The sequence below is a fragment of the Saccopteryx bilineata genome, chromosome 8 (assembly GCF_036850765.1).
Source record: "Saccopteryx bilineata isolate mSacBil1 chromosome 8, mSacBil1_pri_phased_curated, whole genome shotgun sequence".
Taxonomy (NCBI): Eukaryota; Metazoa; Chordata; class Mammalia; order Chiroptera; family Emballonuridae; genus Saccopteryx; species Saccopteryx bilineata.
In genome coordinates this window covers 1,410,387-1,433,519 of record NC_089497.1, presented here as the reverse complement: position 1 = coordinate 1,433,519, position 23,133 = coordinate 1,410,387, and the positions used below count along the sequence as shown (strand labels likewise).

General features: G+C 49.9%; 1 protein-coding gene across 2 annotated transcripts in view; it reads right to left on the bottom strand.

Moving 5' to 3' along the window:
* The window catches only part of PLS1 (plastin 1), a 114,035-nt gene that overhangs the window by 83,068 nt on the left and 7,834 nt on the right, over positions 1-23,133 (bottom strand). The window contains exon 1 of one of the 2 annotated variants that reach the window (XM_066241277.1): positions 209-380. The exons of the other annotated variant lie outside the window; for it this stretch is intronic. The gene's annotated coding sequence lies outside the window, so the exon portion shown is untranslated. Of the gene's footprint in view, positions 1-208; positions 381-23,133 lie in introns of those variants that run through there. 2 annotated transcript variants of the gene reach the window in all.

Below are 23,133 nucleotides of genomic sequence, written 5' to 3'. Positions count from 1 at the left end.
TTTATACCACGATTAGTTACAATTTGCATTGATTAGGCAAAGTCTAATCCCCAAAGCAAGAAATGTCCTAGAAAACAAATGAACAAACAAAAAACACCATGAGGGTATTTATCTCAATTTAACAATCTTACTAAAAAAAAAAAAAAAATTAAAAAAGGCAGTTCTAGACTCTGAGACTACTCTTAACTTAAAGGAAAATTTTGCATACCTGCTTCCACTGGTCTTATCCCCTGAAATTTGGAGGTCCAAGACGACAAATCCAGAAAATGTAAAACACAAGTCTCTCTAAACCGTGTCTGTTCCCAAATAGTCCTCGGCCAAATTCAGCGTTTGACCAAAGAAAACAAGCAACTCCACACTGAAGTGTTCTGCCTGCAAGGGCAGATTTTAATCTAAAAGAACTTGGTCTCAAGTAGAAAGGCCAATTTGCAACATGGGTGTGGTTTGGAACTATAAAAAAAAAAAAATCAAGAGGCAAAATGTAGGCGCCATCAGCATTTCCGTGGATTCTGACTGTGCTGAAGGTGTTATCAGGATGCTCCCAGGAGCCTTCGGAGACTCTCCAGCAGGTCTTCCCCTGTGGATCGGGGCTGCCCTGTGAGGTCTGACATTTTTATTAACAGATCTTTGCCATTCTAATTTTGAAGTGGCAACTTAGTTTTCGCCACTTGAAACAATCATTTAGCAATTAAGACGACATTGGGATTCCTGTAAAGAATCAGAAAACTGTGTTCAATGTTACTCCAACCAACCAAAAAAAACCAAAACACAAAAAAACAAACAAAAAAAAACCCTACTGAATTTCTTTTGTTTACAGTCACTGGACTAATTTCAAGCAAAGGTACAAAATTACCTTTGAACGATAACTGGAAACATGGTATAGAATTACACAGAGCTCAAGCCAGGGAGTGCCCAGAGGGGAATCGTCCCATTCCCACTCCATAGGGAAGGCAAGAACAAGTTCACATATAAAAATCCCTCATCTGCTCTCACAGAATGGTTACTTCTTGGAGGAGGAAGTCTGGAACACCTTTTATGGTCGCTCCATAAAAGTAATGAACGGCTGTTATAAAACCGCTTCACAAAGTGAAAGAAAAAGTGAAGGTGTTGTGTGTTACAAGCCAGTTTAAAAAGGAAAGTACACACACCGTCTAATTCCAGCTCTATGAAATTCTAGAAAACGACGCTAATGTACCACACTGTGTACGGTGACAGAACGGAGAGCAGTGGTCCCCGGGGGGACGGGTGGAAGGAAGGACGGTCTGACTGTAAAGGGGTGTGAACAAAACTCTGGAGGGCAATGAAAACGTTTTGCATCTCGAGTGTGCTGGTGACTTTGTGGGTGTATTAAACTCTATTAAGTCCAATTTCCTGGGTGCTGTCTGTGAGACCCAAATCACACCTCGATGACTGTTCCAAGTAGGCACACACCCCGTGCACTGAATATTTAAGAGGCGCCCGTATTAAAGAGGGCTCACCGCTGCTCCACGTGGCCACGGGATGGTGCTGATCGAGGGCCACGAAGCAGAAATACCGGGAGAAGAATTCTGCACCGATAAAAGGAAACACATTCGGTCCGAGCGGTCCAACCCGGGCTACCTGGGGACACTGAGGTGCTCTTCCCTGGGCCTGCTCCCACACAGGCTCAAAGTACATTGTGGGGGTGCAGATGACACTGTGTTTGAGGTTCCTACGTAGAGAGTTGGAGGAATGTTTCTTGCATCAAAAATTCCATTATTTCGGCTGAACAGGTGGTGGCTCAGTGGACTGGGACACGGAGAACCCAGGTTCGAAACCCTGAGGTCACATGCTTGAGCGCGGGCTCACCTGGTTTGAGCAAGGCTCACCAGCTTGAGCCCAAGGTCGCTGGCTTGAGCAAGGGGTCACTCTCTTTGCTGGAGCCCCCCCCCCCACGTCAAGGCACATGTGAGAAAGCAATCAATGAATAACTAGGGAGCCACAACTATGAATTGACACTTATCATCTCTCTCCCTTCCTGCCTGTCTGCCCCTCTCTCTGTCTCTGTTTTAAAAAAAAAAATTCACTATTTCAAAAAGAACCCTTAATGGATGTTTGTGACCCTGCCACCGTGATACAAACATGTATTTGATGTTTCTGGTCCCCCCCCCCAAAAAAAAAAATTTCACTTTGCAGGAAATTATCCATTAAATACCCAAGGCCTCCTTTTAAAAAATGGATCCAGTATGGTTATTTCCTGATTGTTTTTTAAGTAATATATAAAATGAAAATACTTGGAAAATAAGAAAATTCAAACTGATCTTAAGCACGCCATTCAGAAACGGACAGAACCCCGTGGCGAGTTTCCAGCCTCTCTCTCTGCACGTGTGCAGGAATACACGTCCTCGTCGCTGTTCTCTCTTCACCATGTTGGTGTCTCTCAACAGACAGGGTGGGGCAGCAGCAGGTGTAGAGTCCTTCACATGGAAAATAACACAGTAACTGACAACCCACACCACAAGAACAGGCTGTGTTTCGCATTCTCACGCGGTAAGCCTACTGCTGCCCCAGCCTGTACGGTGTGAGCTAACTTTATTTCCTTTTTTATTTATTTATGATTTTAATTTGTGTTTACATAGATTCAAGTGTTCCACCGAATATATCTCCCCCCACCCTCTTATTCCCCCTCGGCCCCCCCACGTCCCCTCCCCCCCAATGCCGTCCCCCCTTCCCTCCAGGATTTTCTGTCCTGCTCTCTATAACGCTGTGTCATGTGTATATACTTTCATTAATCTCTTTCCCTTCTCTGATCCCATCTTCTCTTCTACTTTCCCTCTGAGCGCTTTCCCTCTAGGTCCCTTTGATCCCATCTCTGTCTCAACTCTGTTCCTCAGTTCACATTGTTCATTAGATTTCTCAAATGAGTGAGGTCCTATGATATTTTTCTTTCTCTGCCTGGCTTATTTCACTTAGCATGATAGTTTCCAGGTCCATCCATGTTGTCGCAAAAGGTAAGATCTCCTTCTTCCTCACGACCACATAGTATTCCATTGTGTGTATGCACCGCTGCTTTTTAATCCATTCGTCCACTGACGGACACCTGGGTTGGCTAACTTTATCACGTAAGATGTTTCCCATCTCATCGAGCGTTTTTGGAAAACACGCCCTGCATACTTCTGTTAGTTGTCCACGTCGTGACCGCACCAGGAGCGATTTAATGAGCGCTCGTGTTGGTGAGGGAGGGGCTTTCCAGCGTGTTCCCTTTGGAAATAAGGCTCCCACACGCTCGAGCTCAGATCCTGCACAGAAAACGAGGGGACGCACCGTCCTGCATCCAGCGTCTCCATCATTTCATCCACCGCATTTTGTTTCACGCAGTTTCAACGTCCACTGTGCCGGGAAGTATGGTAGACACTTACGATGAGTGGTATGGTGGCTCCTGCCTCCGCTGACACTGGTTTTGTTCTGTTTTTTCATCTTGAGTGTCTGCTGTGAAAATGTATTGATTTTTCTTTTCTAAGTGAGAGGTGGGGAGGCAGAAAGATAGGCTCCGGGCATGTGCCCTGACCAGGATTTGCCCAGCAAGCCGTCTGGGGCTGATGTTCTGCCCATCTGGGGCCGCTGCTCCATTACTCAGCAACTGAGCCGTTTCAGCACCTGAGGCAAGACCATGGAGCCATCCTCAGTGCCTGGGGCCACCTTCCTCAAACCATTCAAGCCATGGCTGTGGGAGGAGAGGGAGAGGGAGAGGGAGAGGGAGAGGGAGAGGGAGAGGGAGAGAGAGAGAGAGAGAGAGGAGCAGAGGGGTGGAGAAGCAGGTGGTTGCTTCTCCTGTGTGCCCTGACCAGGAATTGAACCTGGGACTTCCATACGCCAGGCCAACACCCTACCGCTGGGCCAACCAGCCAGGGCTCAAATGCACTAATTTGATCTCAGTTAACAACTCAGTAGAAAATGACGTCATGTGAGTCACCCACCAGGGCCAAGTGCATGGTGCAGTTTTAACAGCCTGTGAAGGCAAAAGGATTGTTTGAGCCGTTACAGGTACTCAATAAACACTGGAAAATAATAAACTGGATTCAGAGTTGCTTGTGTGACTTAAACTACTTGATACAACAAGCACACTTAGAGAAGAACCTACTGTTCCATCTTTGCACCTTTGGGGCACAAGCCATACTTTTAAAATCTCTGTAAACCCACAGATCTGTTCATAAGAAGTATTTCCACAATACGTAAAGAATTTTTTATCTTTGTCTTAAAAATAGTCCATTTCTCAAACTTCTAAAACATCAGGGTAACGATTAACCTTGAAAGGGGTTGTAACAACTAGTGGTCATAACTAGAGGGTTATGGGATTATCACTTTGGTTTCTTGGTCAAAGTGTTGGTTTTGTAGGAGAATGTGTGCAACTTCATCAAGTTATTATACACTTATGATTAGTACATTTTTGTGCTTGTATATACTATACATCAATTAGAGATTCAAAAATACAAACACAAAGAAAAAGAAAATAAAAATCCTAGTTCCTTGCCTCCTACGTTCCAATTAGGTAATCTGTCCAGACATGAATTAACATTTTTGGTAAAAGGTAAACCAGAAACCTCATCTCTAAAAATCCAAGTTTTACTCATTTTATTCTTATCGTTATTTTATTTTTTTTTACTGATTGATTTCAGAGAGAGGAAGGGAGAGAGAAAGAGACAGGAACATTGATCAGCTTCTGCATGCTCCATGACCAGGGATCAAACTGGCTGCCTCTCACATCGGGACGACGCTTCATCCCACCGAGCCACCCGGCCAGGGCTCAGTTTGACTCACTTTCAATTAAACATTCCTAGCACCGTTCCTGTATGAACAACGGTGCAAGGAAACAGTACACATGCCTTACAGGGTTGGGGCGTGTGGACACCATAATCAAACCGCTGAAGTTTAACAACTTCAAATCAGTTCGACACGTGGTTTTCTGAGTGCCTCCTCGTGTCCAGGATGTTGCAGGGGCTTCCTGCACGTGTGGACTGAGGGAGAGGAAGGGCAGCGGCCTCAGGGAAGAACCCAGAACCCAGCCCCAAGCCCGGCCGGCCTGGACAGGCACGCCTCCCATCCTCTCCGTCCAGCGACTGGGAAGCGTGAGTGGGTTCCGCCTGTGAGCACCTTGGACGATGTCTCTGAGGATAAGCGGGTGTCATAACTTGTCATCAACTTGTATTTTTTTTCTTTTCTTTCTTTTTTTTTTTTTTTTAGCAAGAGAGAGAGAAGAAGAGAAAGAGACGAACAGGAACAGACAGGAAGGAACAGAGGTGAGCAGCATCAATTCTTCATGTGGCATCTTAGTTGTTCATTGATTGCTTTCTCATATGTGCCTGGATTGGGAGGTTACAGCAGTGTGAGTGACCCCTTGCTCAAGCCAGCAACCCTGAGCTCAAGCTGGCAACCTCGGGGTTTTGAACCTGGGTCCTCAGCATCCCAGGCCAAGGTTCTATGCACTGCGTCACTGCCTGGTCAGGCATAGACAGGTATTATTATGAATACACGGCAGAAAGAGTTTTTAAAAGGACAGCCGGAGCGGCTGGAAGCACGTGAACAAAGCTGCGTTGAGCCCCAGAGCACGTGGTGTGTGGGCAGAAGCCAGGAGCAAATATCCCGGCAGAGTGATGTGCCCATTGCAACATCCATCCTTCGTTCCTGGATCAAAAAGGACCAGAGCCCTGGCCGGTTGGCTCAGCGGTAGAGCGTCGGCCTAGCATGCGGAGGACCCGGGTTTGATTCCCGGCCAGGGCACACAGGAGAAGCGCCCATTTGCTTCTCCACCCCTCCGCCGCGCTTTCCTCTCTGTCTCTCTCTTCCCCTCCCGCAGCCAAGGCTCCATTGGAGCAAAGATGGCCCGGGCGCTGGGCATGGCTCTGTGGCCTCTGCCTCAGGCGCTAGAGTGGCTCTGGTCGCAATATGGCGACGCCCAGGATGGGCAGAGCATCGCCCCCTGGGGGGCAGAGCGTCGCCCCTGGTGGGCGTGCCGGGTGGATCCTGGTCGGGCGCATGCAGGAGTCTGTCTGACTGTCTCTCCCTGTTTCCAGCTTCAGAAAAATGAAAAAAAAAAAAAAAAAAAAAAAAAAAGGACCAGAGAAGCAGGCATCGCGTGCATCGCTCCCCTGGAGACACACAGAGGCGGGCACTGCTGCAGGTCAGCCCGAGACATCGTGCGCAAGAGTCCCGACACATTCCTGTCAACACGACCGGCTCTGGAATCCGGCCCTGAGGTGACCCTGATACAGAAAACGACCCACTTTCATCACATTTTCTCACACGCATCAACGTCAGTGCCCGCAGCCCCACCAGCACCGGAACCAGCACCGGAACCACCGCCGTCTTATTTGTCAACAGAGAAGACAACGTCTCTGTGGCAGCCGTAATAACTCCCCCCAACGTGCCCAAGACCCGAGTCCTCAGAACGTGTAACGAGCACGTGACCTCACAGGGCAGAAGGGGCTCTGCAGACGTGATCAAGGGCGAGGGCGTGGGACGGGCAGGTTATCTCGGGATGCCCAGACAGGCCCAGTCGAGTCACATGAGTCATAGAGCAGAGAACATTCTCTGCCGGGAGACGGGAAACAGAGGAGGAGGTGGAGGGGAGACTCCAGGTGTCAGAGGGCTGGACCCACCCTGCTGGCTGTGAAGATGGAGAAGGGGCCAGGAACCCAGAAATGCAGGTGGCCTCAAGAAGCCGGAAGTGGCCTTCAGTTTGTGCCCTGTAAGAAATGGGGGTCTCACCCTGGCAGGCTGGCTCAGTGGTAGAGCGTTAGCCCACCATGTGGAAGTCCCGGGTTCGATTCCTGGCCAGGGCACACAGGAGAAGAGCCCATATGCTTCTCCATCCCTCCCCTTCTCTCTCTCTCTCCCTGTCACTCTCTTCCTCTCCCGCAGCCAAGGCTCCATTGGTTCAAGCACATCAGCCCCGGGTGCTGAGGACGGCTCCATGCCTCTGCCTTAGCGCTTGATGCCAGCTGGCCCCAGAGGGGCAGAGCATCAGCCCCAGACGGGGGCTGCCAGGTGGATCCCAGTCATGGCGCATGTGGGAGTCTGTCTATCTCCCCTCTTCTCACGTGGATAAAAAGAAAAATAAAAAAGAAATCAGAGTCTCAGGCCTATCACCTCAAGAAACTGAATTCTGTCAATACCACAAATGAGCCGTGGAAAGGATCCCCCCTGCCCAGGGCCTCCAGAGAGAAACACAGCCCCACCCACACCCTGATTTTAGCCCCGCTGAGCCCCGTGTTGGAACTGTCAGATAATAAATGTGCTACTTAAGTCACTAAATCTGTGGCACTTTGTTACAGGATCAATAGAACATGAATATAGCTCAAAAGAGTTTTATCCAGAACAGGATGTTCTCATTATCTTGGCCTCAAGTTGTCCAAAAGAGAGAACAGCTGTCATCAGGGAGAAGTGGAGGAGGAGCCAATACTGGCTTCACACAGTTCTCCTTAAATAAATAATCTCTCTGAGAGGTGATACACACTTATTGGAAAGTTAGTCAAATATTCAGCTTAGTAGCTAAAAACAAACAAACAAAAAACCACTACGAAAATTAAAATAATCAAGACTGTGTTAACAACGATAAGCACTGGTACCTCCCTGCCTGACCGCCCCCCCCCTAACTTAACAGACTGGGGCCCAGAGACTGCTGCAGTCGACAAGAAATGCCACCCAGCAACTGGGTGCCGTGGTTCTCATTAGTGGTGTTAAGACCACCCGGCAGAGCTTACTTTAAATGTTCATTCCAGGCCCTGGCCAGTCGGCTCAGCGGTAGAACATTGGCCTGGCGTGTGGGTGTCCCGGGCTCGATCCCCCAGGAGGGTGAAGCCCACATTGGCCCGGCGTGTGGCTGTCCCGGGCTTGATCCCCCGGGAGAGTGAAGCCCACATTGGCCCGGCGTGTGGCTGTCCCGGGCTTGATCCCCCGGGAGGGTGAAGCCCACATTGGCCTGGCGTGTGGGTGTCCCGGGTTCGATCCCCCGGGAGGGTGAAGCCCACATTGGCCCGGCGTGTGGGTGTCCCAGGCTCGATCCCCCGGGAGGGTGAAGCCCACATTGGCCCGGCGTGAAGCCCACATTGGCCCGGCGTGTGGGTGTCCCAGGCTCGATCCCCCGGGAGGGTGAAGCCCACATTGGCCCGGCGTGTGGGTGTCCCAGGCTCGATCCCCCGGGAGGGTGAAGCCCACATTGGCCCGGCGTGTGGGTGTCCCAGGCTCGATCCCCCGGGAGAGTGAAGCCCACATTGGCCTGGCATGTGGGTGTCCCAGGCTCGATCCCCCGGGAGGGTGAAGCCCACATTGGCCCGATGTGTGGGTGTCCTGGGCTCGATGCCCCGGGAGGCCTTAAGCCCACACCTGGTTCTTAAGGTTCTATAGCTTCCATACTACGCCTCCCCCCATCCAAGGGTGTCTGTAACTTCTGCACCAAACGCAGAGCCTCTCCTGGCTGCCAAGGGACAAGTGGCCCCCGGGGACCACATCCCAATCCTGCCTGGACACATGTCCTCTGCGGCTCACTCAGTGTCTTTTAAATTTTGGAGCTAACACATAAAAATGAGGATACCGGCCATGGCCAGGTAGCTCAGTGGATAGAGCACCCTCCCGCCGCACCGAGGTCGCTGGTTTGACCCCCGGTCAGGGCACGCAGGAGAGGCAACCAACAGGTGCACAACTAAGTGGGACAGTAAAGTGGAACGAGGAGTTTGATGCTTTTCTCTCCCTCCCTCCCTCCCTCCCTCCCTCCCTCCCTCCCTCTCTCTCTGTTTCTCTCCCTCCCCCTCCCTCTCTCTCAAATCAATGGAAAAACGTTCCATAAGAATGAGGACGTGGACATAAAATTCACATTTCTATTATCTTCTCCACAGCTGGCTGTTGCCTCCACGATCTGTCCCAAAGTCATCCTTGTAGGAGTCAAGAACGAATGGACGAGTGTTTACCCCAAAGTGGCCCAGACTCCCGGAGGGCAGAGGGCTCGATGTACAAAGACAATCTTCTTTTGAATGTCTCTAGGTCCTTAAAAGACCAGGACTCGTGAAACAAATAAAATAAAGTATAAAACAGCCAAACCTTGTGTTGTTTGAGGACAAGAATTCCATAAAAATCCAAAGTTACCAAACGCAGCATTGTATGGCACATTTAACTTTTTTAAATTACATATAAAGCAAAAAAAAAAAAAAATGTTTATTGTCTCTGAAAGACCCTATTACCCGATAGCCCTTTCTATTTCGCAGTAAACTAGATTACAGAGGATTATTAACTAATTAGGAAGTGATCACTGTGCGCTAAAAGTGTACAAAATCTTTTTTTTTTTTTTTTTTGGTCTCAAATTATCTGTTATTGGCATGGACAATGAACTGGTTGAAATGATTGCTATGTCACCATCAAATGACGGCCGCGTCACCGACGGAGACTGACTCCATAGTGGCACAAGTCTGGGTACCTCTTGAATTTCTGACCGTTGGCCATAAGATTAGATCAGTCAGTGTCAAGGTGAAAACATTTGATTTTCAAAATTCTTCCTTCTCGTTCTCACTTTCTTCTTTCCAAGGCCAGCACTTATGCGGGAAAAATACAATGTATCCCTTATGACTCCCCTTTCTTCTCAGAGACGTCCTAGGAGGAGAATGGATTCTGTTGTTCTTTCCTTCCTGGTTGGACACAAAACAGGTCCAAGAGTGAATTCGGGGCAATTCTCAATCCTCCGCTAGGTATCTTTCAGAGGTGTGTTCGCTGAAGACCTAACCTTTTCTACTGACCAAACGGAAGGAACAAATGAAACCAGGGCTCGGGCCAACCCACAGTGAAACGGTCCACTGCGGTGACGAACAATGGCTCCTTTGGAGGACAAGTTGCACAGTACTTTTGTGTACTGTGTCACATGCAACAGAGTCTTTTGTGAATTCTATATACAAAGTATCTGTAGTAGTTACACAGTGCTTTCGAGTACTGTGTCATGTGCCACTGAGTCTTTTGTGAACTCTATATACAAAGTATCTGTAGTAGTTACACAGTGCTTTCATGTAAGGTGTCACCTGCAACAGAGTCTTTTGTGAACTCTATATACAAAGTATCTGTAGTAGTTACACAGTGCTTTCGAGTACTGTGTCATGTGCCACTGAGTCTTTTGTGAACTCTATATACAAAGTATCTGTAGTAGTTACACAGTGCTTTCATGTAAGGTGTCACCTGCAACAGAGTCTTTTGTGAACTCTATATACAAAGTATCTGTAGTATGATTTTTTTTTAAGCTGAATAAGATGCATGGTTGTATGGTCAACCCACCCCTGCCCCGACCCTCGGTGTGAACTCGGGAAGCTCACGGAAGAGGAACACCTCAATGCGCTATTTATCCCACGTGAGTCTGAACGGACGATCTCTGCTTGTGCACAGGATCAACAGAAAGAGCCAAAGCTAGGAGGACGCTCCCATCCCGAACGTTTTTCTCTTTCAACTGCATTCTTGCTTTTTAGGAAAAATAATCTTTTAATCTTTAGTCGCCACTTCTATTTACTTACATTGCAATAAAAAAACAAACAAAAAAAAACCTAGTTCAACGACTTCAATAAAACATCTATTTCAGGGCCCTGGCCGGTTGGCTCAGTGGTAGAGCATTGGCCTGGCGTGCCAGTTCGATTTCCGGCCAGGGCACACAGAAGTGCCCATCTGCTTCTCCACCCTTCCCCCTCTTCTTCCTCTCTGTCTCTCTCTTCCCCTCCTGCAGCCGAGGCTCCATTGGAGCAAAGTTGGCCTGGGCGCTGAGGATGGCTCCATGGCCTCTGCCTCAGGCGCTAGAATGGCTCTGGTTGCAACAGAGCGACGCCCCAGATGGGCAGAGCATCGCCCCCTGGTGGGTGTGCTGGGTGGATCTCGGTCGGGTGCATCGGGAGTCTGTCTGACTGCCTCCCCGTTTCTGGCTTCAGAAAAATACAAAAAAAAAAAATTACAAAACATCTATTTCAGTACCCAGGAAGGCAGAGCAAACACACCAGGAGGTGCATGGCTCTGGAGTCAGAATTCTTGGGAATGAATACATACTCTGTTTTTTTGGGGGTTTTTTTTTTGTATTTTTCCGAAGCTGGAAACGGGGAGAGACAGTCAGACAGACTCCGGCATGCGCCCGACCGGGATCCACCCGGCACGCCCACCAGGGGCAATGCTCTGCCCACCAGGGGGCGATGCTCTGCCCCTCTGGGGCGTCGCTCTGTTGCAACCAGAGCCACTCTAGCGCCTGGGGCAGAGGCCAAGGAGCCATCCCCAGCGCTCGGGCCATCTTTGCTCCAGGAATCGAACCCAGGACTTCTGCACGCCAGGCCAACGCTCTACCACTGAGCCAACCGGCCAGGGCCCATACTCTGCTTTTTAACCTTGGGTACGTCATTCTAAATCCATCTTCTCACTGCCAAAAATTGAAGATGATGATGATGATATCAACTTCAGAGAGTCTGGGGAAAGGGTCAATTAAAATAAACAGCAAGGAGCTTAGAAAAGAACCTGAAATTGAAGAGGTGCTCAACAGATGTTAGGCATTATTTTGAGTATGTATTGGTGATTTGTGATTTTCATAAAATTTGTGGTCCCCAATAGTAATATATATGTATGTGCTCCCACGTACATTATGTATTTTGCATAATATATAAATGTGACTATTGCATGTTAAAATGTACATGTCATGCAAAATTATACATAATTTGCACAGATGACATTCGCCAGTAACTGGTGGAAAGTTGCTTATTGAAGAAAGAAGCTGGAGGGAATTACGTGGAAACACTGAACTTGAATAATAACTCAGGAAGGCACTGTCTCTACTGTGCGACTCTAACACCATTCAGCGCTGCTTCTGGGACAGGGGTCATCAGCAACCTCAGCGCCACAGGCCAAGTCTGGCCGACAGACAGTCTGCTTGGACCTGACCTGTGAACTAAGCGTGGTTTTTGCACAGTTCAACCGTTGAAAACAATTCAAGAGTGATCGTTTGTGACATGTAACAAGTATAAGAAATTGACACTGTAATGTTCATGGCCATAAGTAACGCTTCCCGGAACACAGCCAGGCTCGTCCACTTACATGTGTTTGCTGTTGGGGCTACAAGAGCCGAGCTCAGATGCTGAGCCGGAGACCACCTGGCCCACGAAGCCCAGAATACTTACTGCCTGTCTCGATACAGAAAACGTGCGCTGACGCTTGGTCTACCCTGTTGTTTCCACGAGGACAAGGACTGCAGGGGCAGAGCTCAGCGCCTGGCCCATGTGTTCAGCAACCATGTGATGAAAGAACAGGGCACCAGCATAGCGAGCCCAAGGCGGGGCTCCGGCATGTCCTAAAGATCACTGCTCTCGAGTGACAGAGAGCCCTTTTCAAACAGAGAACAAGAGAGAACTGCTCGCGTCTGTGTAACCCAACGAGGGTCTTTGTTGCGGCCGCTCTCGTTCTAAAGGTGTCATTTAAGGTCACGGTGAAGAGAGTGGAAAAGGGCAGATACTGAAGACAAGTTAAAGAGGAGTTCTGCACTTCCCATGGGAGCTCTGCATCACGGAAATGCAACTGAAGAAAATCAGTTTGGAAAAAGCATTTATACAAAAAAAAAAATACACACACATACACACACACACACACACACACACACACACCCTGGGGCCCGAGTTCACCATAAACTCATTTCTAGAAGTGGCTACAAAGTTTGCAAAGTCTTAAATCACATGTATGTACATGTTTGTGTGTGTGTCCAAATCACAGCCAACATGAGGTCTCACGGTAATCTAAACGAGGTCCAGAGTGCCGCCCTCAACCCGGGAGTCGCTCGTGCAGGGAGGTACAGGGACAGCCCCAGTCTCACGGAGAGCTGTCAGCATGGTGACGGTTCCAGTGTGTGGACACAACTTCAGACACGGCCCAGTGGACAGAACTGGAGGATGTCTAGCTTGGAGATCAAATCCCAGTCCCGCACTGGAATTAATTTAAATAGTTATTAACTATTCCCGTACACTTCCCGTCCCTGCTGGAACTGTCTTTGTGTTTCCTCTCTGTTGGTTTGGCAAACTAACCCGTTACTTTAGCCCCAAAGAAGGGGAGGCAGAGGAGTTTGTTGTTCATGGAACAGCCATGTGTTTGTTCTCTCTCAGGTCCAGCAGGGTCACCTGATTAGTTCCAGCCAATGAGCTGTGAGTAGGCATGACTCCGGTCCCTCTAGGACCAAACTTCCAGCATCCCATTCTCCGGCTCCCCCATCCCTGCGAAGACCGTCTGTAAGCCCCGTGTAAAAACGACAAAATCACCACCACTCGATTCTCGAGACACTGCAGGTAGAACCCCCTGCATGCAGACCAGCCCACGCACACTGGTGTCTACATGAACAAGAAGCCCACGGAGACCCCAGCACTAATTTGTGACTGCAACATATGTACATAGCTTAACCCTATCCTGATGTCTAAAGAAAGTCTGACCGGGAAGAAACCTCCTATCCGTCTGGGACCAACCAGCAGAGACCCTTAGCCAGCATCTGCTGAAGAAGTAGGAACTTTCGCCAAACCTTCCTCAGACAGGATCTTGATTATTTCATCTCAAGGGCGTTCACAGATTATTTCCACATTTAATTCTATTCAAAGGTAAATGTTAGACACCAAATCCTTCATGCCACTCATTTATCAGAAGGACGTAAGAGCTGACGGAGACATGCAGGGAGTGATGTCACCACTGACCAGCCTCAGCTGGATCCTTTGCTCATCCTCACACTTCCTTTCCTGCTTTATGGCTCTCCGGCTTCACTTTCTTTTCTTTTTTTTTTTTAAGTTAGAGGAGGGGAGATAGACAGACTTCCACAGGCGCCCTGACTGGGACCCACCTGGCAACACCAGTCTGGGGCCCATGCTCGTGTACCGAGCTATTTCTTTTCTTTTTTTTTTTTTTTTTTGTATTTTTCTGAAGTGAGAAGCGGGGAGGCAGAGAGACAGACTCCCACATGCACCTGACCAGGATCCACCAGGCATGATTACTAGGGGGCAATGCTCTGCCCATCTGGGCTGTTGCTCTGTTGCGACTGGAGCCATTCTAGCACCTGAGGCAGAGGCCATGGAGCCATCCTCAGCGCCCGGGCCAACTTTGCTCCAGTGAAGCCTTGGCTGCGGAAAGGAAAGAGAGAGACAGAGAAGAAGGAGAGGGGGAGGGGTGGAGAAGCAGATGAGTGCTTCTCCTGTGTGCCCTGGCTGGGAATTGAACCTGGGACTTCCACACACTGGGCCAACACTCTACCACTAAGCCAACTGGCCAGGCCTTGAGCTATTTTTAGCATCTGAAGCTGATGTCTCGGACCAACTAAGCTGTCCTCAGTGCCCAGAGCCACACTCGAACCAACCGAGCCGCTGGCTGCAAAAGGGAAGAGAGAGAAGGGGGGGGGAGAGAAGCAGATGGCCGCTTCTCCTCTATGTCCTGACTGGGGATTGAACCCAGGACGTCCACATGCCAGGCTGATGCTCTACCCACTGAGCAAACCAGCCCTGGGCTTCAGCAGTGGAGTTACTGCTCGGCAGACAGTCATGATGGTGCAGCGCCCTGGGCAGAGCTGGCTCAGTTTCCCTTTGTTACAGTCAGCAAGTACGCCGCTAATCGGACTGACTGATTTTGTTGTGGTCTTGAACACAGACATGCTGTCTCTTCTGGCTGGCAGGGAAAATGTTCAGTAAGATAAGGATTGAAGCCGATGTCCTTCGATCCACTCCTGATGTAAATTCACAGGAAACCGTGCTGCCTGACAGACTGCAGGCTATCAAAGTCTACGGCCCCGGGTTCAGTTCTCAGCTCAGCTCCGCCCCGCTGTGTGAGTCGAGTGACAGGGCCTCTCTGAGCCTCTCAGCCCCTCCCCCCGTCGGGCGTCTGTGAAGGTCAGCAGAGCTGGTGGAGGCAGAAGCGCTCACTGGACGCTGGGCTCTCGTGGCCCCGTGACAGGGACAGGTCTCCCCGAAGCAAATCTGAATTTCTATTAACTGTGTTTTATTATAAGCAAAACAATCTTCTCGGCTGCCTTGAAAGCAGTGACAAATATGCTTTTGGCTTTACCCTGAGCCGAGAGGGGATGACAGTCTCCAAAGTAAGCTCGAGCATCCAAAATGGCAGCAGAGCAGGTGGGTGTTACACACACCTCCCCCCAGGACCGAACTGGGGGTACAGGGGCACGTCAGAACCATCACCCCGATTAACCGACTCCAGACGGCACGGAGAGGGGTCCTATAACCAAGGAGTCCCAGAAGAAGCCAGACGGGGCCGGGCAGGAAGGGCAGAGACGCAGAAAGGGCTGGCCCCCTCCCACGAGCAGTGGGGTGGCTGAGGTTTGAGGAACGGCTCAGCTGTGGGTGTGGGGGGGCTCCCACTGGGAAGTATGGAGCCTAAACTCCAAGTGGGGCTCCTCAGCCCTAGAGCACCACAGCCGGGGAGGAGCACCCCACAGCCGGGGAGGAGCACCCCACAGCCGGGGAGGAGCACCCCCGGAGCACCCCACAGCCGGGGAGGAGCACCCCACAGCTGGGAAGGAGCACCCCACAGCCGGGGAGGAGCACCCCACAGCCGGGGAGGAGCACCCCACAGCATTCTGCTGTGAAAAGCGGCGAGGTTTCTGTCCACCAGAGAAAGACAGGCGTCCACAGAGATGCCGGCACCTTCTTAAAGGGCCAACGCACAAAACCCCATGCACAGTCATGTACCCTGGGCTCTGGCGGAGGGAGGCTGAGTCGATTCGAGGTGCCTGAGTAGAGAATCAGGGGTCCGTGGCTCTGGGGACAGACACGGTGGGGGACAGCCACCAGGACCCCTGTGCTGAGTTGTTCTCCAATACTGAAGTCACCGTCTTTCTCAGGTGGATCACGCCCTTCCATCAGGCATTAGCCTGGAGGAGGGCAACGTCCCCACCCTCGGATCTCCCTCTCACCCCACCCTGAAGAGATCAGGCCTGGCTGAGGAGTCAGGGGCCTTGGCCAGGGAGTAGAGGTCTGGACAGACTCAGCAGGTGACAGTGACGCAGCTGTCTGGCTTCGAGGCAGGGGCCATTCCCACATGGGAGTTACCCCTCCCATGACTCTGAGTGGCATTTCCCCCTCATGAAAGACTCGGTAGAACCACTCTCCCGTCAGCCGGCAGACCCAGCCTCCGTTCTCCAGGGACCCCGCCCACCCGACTGCCAGCAGCTTCACAGACTCAGACCTGTGGCTCAGGGGTGGGGCCACAACCCACCACCTTCTCTGAAGCCTTATCAGCCCCTTGTCCTCAGGGGAGCTCCGCCAGCCCCATCCTCCCTGTCTCCACCAGAGGCGCTTTCAGTGAGCAGAGGTGGGTCGGGGTACCTTGGGACTCTTACTGCCCTGCCCATGGGCCCAGTGCTGGTCAGAGCCAGCCTCAGTGGGCACCTTGGTCCTTCCCACAAGCCCCTGAGCCCAGCAGAGGCCCCTACAAACTGTGGATCCAAACAGGCTGCCGCGGGCCAGTCACCATCAGCGTCCTACACTGCTCTGCACCAGTGCCCTCCTAAGAGGCCCAGAACCAACAGACCCAGTGGCCAGCTTCAGACAACACCAGAGCAGCGTCCAGTTAGCTTCCCAGCAGCACAGCCAAAGGGAGATCTTGTCGGGCACCAAACCCAGCGGAGGCGCATTCGGCTCCCATGGTCAGCACCTGCCCAGCGGTTCACCTGTGGTGATCAGGGTAGAGCCCCACAGTCAGCCAGCAGGAGGGTCGATCTCATGCACAATGAGCCAAGAACAAACAAGACTCAGCCCCAACAGCAGGGCCCACAAACCCCACACAAGGGGCCTTCTGGGAGCACCCAGCTCAGGTGACCAAGGAGACTGCACCCCTGGACCCAACAGAACACCCGCCACCCCACGTAAGTCAGCTGGCAGCCTCCCCCAGTCTTCCCCATGAAGACTGGGACCAGCAGGAAACCTAGCTGCTACATAGAAACAAACTCAGAGAGGCAGCCAAAGGGGGAGAAAAAGAAACAAGTAACAAATGACAAAACAGGAGGAATCTAAAGAGCTAAATAAAATGGAGGTAAGCAATTTATCAGCAATGGAGTTCAAAGTAATGGTTACATGGATGCTCAAGGAACAAAGAGAGAACTTTATCAAAGAGATACCAAGCATAAAAAAAACACAAGGAAACTATAAAGAGGAACCAGTCAGAAATAAAGGATACAATGTACAACATCCAGAATACTCTGGAAGCCTGGCCGGCAGTGGTGCGGGGGAGAGAGCATCAGCCTGGTGCGCTGAGGTCCCAGGTTCAAAGCTCAGAGGCCAACAACTTGGGCCCGGGCTCATCCGGCTTGAGTGCAGGCTCACCAGCTTGAGCATGAAATCATCAACATGATCCCACAGTCACTGGCCTGAAGCCCAAGGTCACTGGCTTGAGCAAGGGGTCACCGGCTTGGCTGGAGCCCCCTGGGCAAGGCACGTATGAGAAAGCAATCAATGAACACCTAAGTGACGCAACTACAAGTTCATGTTTCTCTCTCTCTCTCAAAAAAAAAATTAATTAGAAAAACAACAACCTAAGAATATAGGAATCAACTTTAGTCAAGAATAATACAGCAATATGGGTACATGAATTATAACAAAAGCACCACCCTGACGTAAAGCATCAATCACAGGGTCAACTGTGGGTCAGAGGGGGTTCACAAAAACTCCGTACTTTCTGCTCAATTTCTCTGTAAAATCAAAGCTTTTCTAAAATATAAAATGTTATACGAAAAGGTATGTCACCACAATGAGATACCACTTCACACCCATCAGTTGTTAAGATGCCCTTAAAGAACTGAAGCCCCCAGTCAAGACACATAGGAGAAAGCAATCAATGAACAACTCACATGCCACAATTATGAATTGATACTTCTCATCTCTCTCTCCCTTCCGGTCCGCCACAAGAACTTTTAAAACATGCAATACCTGACCCTTTAGTCAGGGGCACCGACTTCTTCTCCCTTCTATTGTCAAGTAAAAAATGACAACAGCCAATACAACAATAGCTGTCCGGTGGGAATGAATCGAAATTATACTTTTTTTGGAGGGGTGAGATGAGCAAAAAAGAAAAAACAAAAACATTTTTTGGCATGCTGCAGAATTTTAGTAATTAGTTTACAAGGTGAAAAAGGTTGAAAATCGCTGGCATGAGAGACCAGGAGTCAGCATAAACCATCACCCCCTGAACTCGGCCGCCCCCGCCCTGGTTGTTACAACGGAAAGTGAACCTGCCTTCTCCGTTCCCCCACATTTGGTTTCTACCTAATGGCTCTCGGGAGCAGCCGCCCCCGCATACGACCGTGAATTCACGCATTTTTAACCCTCCTGCAGGACCCACACGTTTTCGGAGGGCGCGGTAGGAACCTTCTGCAATCGAGTATGTTCTAGCTGCTCCAAACATATTTGTTGAGAAAACTTCACCTTACGCCCAGATTAACAAAATGAAACCCCAATACCTTCCCTTGGAGGTTAACTAGTCATTCAGAACTGGTTTGGGTCACCTCCTAATGTCACCTAGAACTGATGTGGGCTACTCAACGCTGCTGGCGGAACAGCAGCTGTTTCAAAACACGGAATAGCAGCCAAGGGCTTGTTTCTTGGGAGAACTGGCCAGGAAAGGGGGTGGGTGGGGGGTTGAAATAGAGTCAAACAAGAAACTTCCAGAGGACAACAATGGGCACAAAGCAGCCGCCACTTGGTAAACGAGACTCATTAAAAAACCACCACCACCAAAAAATAAAATAAAATAGCAACAAACAAAAAATCCCCATCTGAACCATCCATTTCATGATGATAGTAGAATGTCAAGACAACAATTACTTTCTAGCAGCCCACCTATCTCAGACCCCCTACACTCCAGCCGCCTGGGAGTTCCCAGATCATCAACTGTGGAAATTCTCTGGCCCCAACCCAGACCTAAAGGAGAAATGCTGCCTTGGCAGAGTGGCCCAGTGGGTCAAGTGTCCACCCAGCGAGTCAGAGGCTGTGGCTTGACCCCCAGGGTCAGGGCATGCAGGAGAAACCACCAATGAGCGCACAGCTCAAGGGGTCAGCTAAGTGGAACAGGTTGATGCTTCCCTCTCCCCCTCCCCCTCTCAAATCAATGGGGTGGGGGTGGGGGGGAGAATGAGACATCCTGGGTTGGAACCAGCAATCTGCTAACTCTCCAGGTCACTCTTACACATGCTCAGGTTGGACAACGTGTTCAAGTACCTGCCGTTTCCTGAACAGGCCAGCTGTGGCTTCTGCTCCCGATACCCCCCCCACCCTTCCCCCTCCCCCCCAGGCATGCTCCGTCCTCTGCTCTCTGTAGGTTGAACTGGTACTGTCCTTTCAAAGCTCAGCTCAAAGGCCCTGACACCTTCCTCAACCCACAGCACAAAACTGACCACCCAGCATGAGTGTGCCCCCAAAGTTTCATCCTGCCCTTCCCCCAGCACCCCCTCTTATCACAGGGCTCCCCCTGGGCCTGCCTCCTCCGTCTGACCAAGAACCAGGGGTACAAGGACTAAGTCTCCCACCCGGCCCCACCCCCGCCCACCTCCCTTCCCTCAATCACGCCCCTCGGAGTCTGCAGAGGAGAGAAAACAGTCTTGTGGAACAAGCCTCCGCTCAACAAGAAGAATGCTGACAGGCACACCCGACCCCTCTGTCCCTGGTGGAAATCAGTCAATGTCCTGCCAAGTGACATCTGAGGTTTAGGGGGGGCGGTCACTGAACGCATCCCGGGAACACAGACATCGCTGGAAGGGCTCCGTGGTCAGAAGATACATTGAGGACTGAGAGAAGTCACATAAATGTCACAGAGAAATGATTCCCTCTGGTCAGTGAAAGAAAAAAAAAAGTAGATTAATTGGAAGAACCCTAGATTTGGGGCTAGACCAGCTCTGTGAGGATAGGGACCCTTGATCTCATCACTATGGTCCCCACACCGAGAGTCCTGACACGCTGTCAAGTTAAGAAAACATGGCCTGTGCAGGCGGTGGCACAGTGGATAGAGCAAGGGTCCCCAAACCTTTTACACAGGGGGCCAGTTCACTGTCCCTCAGACCGTTGGAGGGCCGGACTATAAAAAAGAACTATGAACAAATCCTTATGCACACTGCACATACCTTATTTTAAAGTAAAAAAACAAAACGAGAACAAATACAATATTTAAAATAAAGAACAAGTAAATTTAAATCAACAAACTGACCAGTACTTCAGTGGGAACTCTGGGCCTGCTTTTGGCTAATGAGATGGTCAATGTCCGGTTCCATATTTGTCACTGCTAGCCGTAACAAGTAATATGACGCGCTTCCCAAACCGTGACGCATGCGTCCCGCGTCACCAGAAGTAGTACTGCACGTGAGCAACACCGCGCTTTGTGGTGCCACCACATACAGTGCTCCTCTACTGACCACCAATGAAAGAGGTGCCCCTTCCGGAAGTGCGGCGGGGGCCGGATAAATGGCCTCAGGGGGCCGCATGCGACTCATGGGCCGTAGTTTGGGGACCCCTGGTATAGAGCATCAGATTGGGACACAGAGGACCCAGGTTCGAAATCCCAAGGTCACCAGCTTGAGCGCGGGTTCATCAGGTTTGAGCAAAGCTCACCAGCTTGGACCCAAGGTTGCTGGCTCGAGCAAGGGGTCACTCACTCTACTATAGTCCCTCAGTCAAGGCACATAGGAGAAAGCAATCAATGAACAACTAAGGTGCTGCAACAAAGAACTGATGCTTCTCATCTCTCTCCCTTCCTGTCTGCCTGTCCCTATCTGTCCTTCTGTCTCTGTCACAAAAATAAATAAATAAAATTTTAAAAAGACACAGATATGAAGACACAGACTTGAGTTCCGTGTGCCACTTCCAAGCCAAGGACCCTTCCCCCGGGCAGGCCAGCCTCTAGGTCTGGGCCACTTGTCGGTGAAAGGTCGGCCAAGTCAGAACTGGATTATAACCACTTCCTTACCTCCCAGTTTACCAACTGCCCTCACCTCCAATGTCTTGTTTAATCATCAAACCTGCAGTTAGAGAAAAGGCCTCCCTTCTCCTGGGATCACAGACGGAACGGCAGACTTTGACTCTCCCTCCATCCACAGTCCTTGACCACAGTCGGGCCAACGCATGACTCCAGCTACCTGAACGTTAAATCACCAGAAGGAGCTCATATTGTTCGACCACTAAACAAATACGCAGAGCCTTTAGATAACCTCTTTCAGCCTGACGGTGACCTTGGTTTAACTTGGCCCGTTTGAGGGTAAGAAAAGGGACCGGGCCCAATTGCTACAATTCTTATTTTGCTGAAATTAATTCATCTGCATGACATCTTTTGCTAAAAAGAAACCATCACTCGGTTTCTGTGCGCCGTGGTTCCCGCCTGGCACCCCACTGACCTGGTAGTACTTAAAACTCTTCAAGAACCGGGCCACTCGTGGAGACATCCCCTGGACCACAAGAGTGTCCCGGTGAGCCCACACCTGAGAGAGAAAGGAGAGGGGGACTTCGCAGTGACAGAATGCTGACATGTTCATGGGAAAGAGGCAGGAGTCTCTGAAAACTTGCTGGCATATTCTCAAAAGGTTATAAATACTGCCCGACCTGGGTGGCACAGCGGATAAAGCATTCGACCTGGAATGCTGTGGTCACCCATTCAAAACCCTGGTCTTGCCCGGTCAAGGCAGATAAGAGAAGCAACTATGAGTTGATGCTTCCTGCTCCTCCCCACCTTGCCTTTCTCTCTCACTCTCTCTAAAATAAATAAAATATATTTTTTAAAAAGGTTATAGCCTGACCAGGTGGTGGTGCAGTGAATAGAGCATCAGACTGAGATGAAGAGGACCCAGGTTCGAAACCCCGAGGTTGCCAGCCTGAGTGTGGTCTCATCCAGCTTGAGCGTGGGGTCACTGGCTTGAGCGTGTGACCACAGGCATGACCCCATGGTTGCTGGCTTGATCCCAAAGGTCGCTGGCTTGAGTCCAAGGTCGCTGGCTTGAGAAAGGGGTCACTTGATCTGCTGGAGCCCCTCAGTCAAAGCACATATAAGAAAGCAATCAATGAACAACTAAGGAGCTGCAACGAAGAACTGATGCTTCTCATCTCTCTCCCTTCATGTCTGTCCCTCTCTGTCCTCTCTCTGTATCTCTCTGTCTCTGTCACACAAAAAATGGTTATAAATACTAACTTGATATCTATCTAGCTAAAGGTTCAATTATGTACTAACTTGATACTGTCTTTCTACCAAATTATTGATGAATAGCATTAAAACCCTAACTAGAGACTCATTTATCAAACCTCAAAGTTCTAGTGCGCATTGATTTTTATCTATAAAATGACAGTGAGTCTATATCATCCAGAGAGGGAAAAGAAAAGGAAGAAACCAACATAACCATAAAAGATAACATTTAAGATGACAAAGTAAAAGATGAGACGAAAAGTCCACTTGTACCTTTGATCGTAAGTTATAAATGAGTCCGTTCTGAACCTGCTTCTCTTCTCTCTTAGTTTAGCTATTGAATCTAGACTCTGAACACCAGTTAGAGGAACAATGTGTGAGCAAAGGTGGTATCTTCTCCCGGAGGCATTCAGATTGCTCGATCAACATCAGGTTTGGGCCATAGATGGTCACGCACTGCTTGGAACAGTCGTGATCTGTGGAGATAGGCTAACGCAGGTGTTTCTGAGTACGGAGGGCGCCGCAAGGGAGGTCATTGTTGGGGAGAAGGTTTAGAGACAATGAGACCTTGGCCCAAGGGGTAACGAACCTGACAGATCCTTCTCTACACACTGACCAATGTTTTAGACTCAAACTCAATGCGAGTCTATTTTGACAGCACCGGTCAACGCTTGTGCTTCTTGGCTCTCCAACAAATTGTAGGGACTTTTCTCATTTTTTAAATTTTTTATTAAAAGATGAGTTTATTTCCTGGGACTAGGCCTTTAAAGAATGTAATTCATTGAGTTACTTAATAATAAAGTAAATCTGGTTTCCTCTAATATTTTGAGTCTTACAGTCAACCATTCCCCAAAACCTTTTGCTTTTTATCACAAAGAAGCCTCCTCCCCCCACCCCAACAAAACCTCTCCCGCCTTCCTAAGACATCCCCCCACCATACTTTCCTGTTTTCTTGGTTGGTTGCCTTGGATTTTTTTTTTAAGGCGGCAGGTCTGT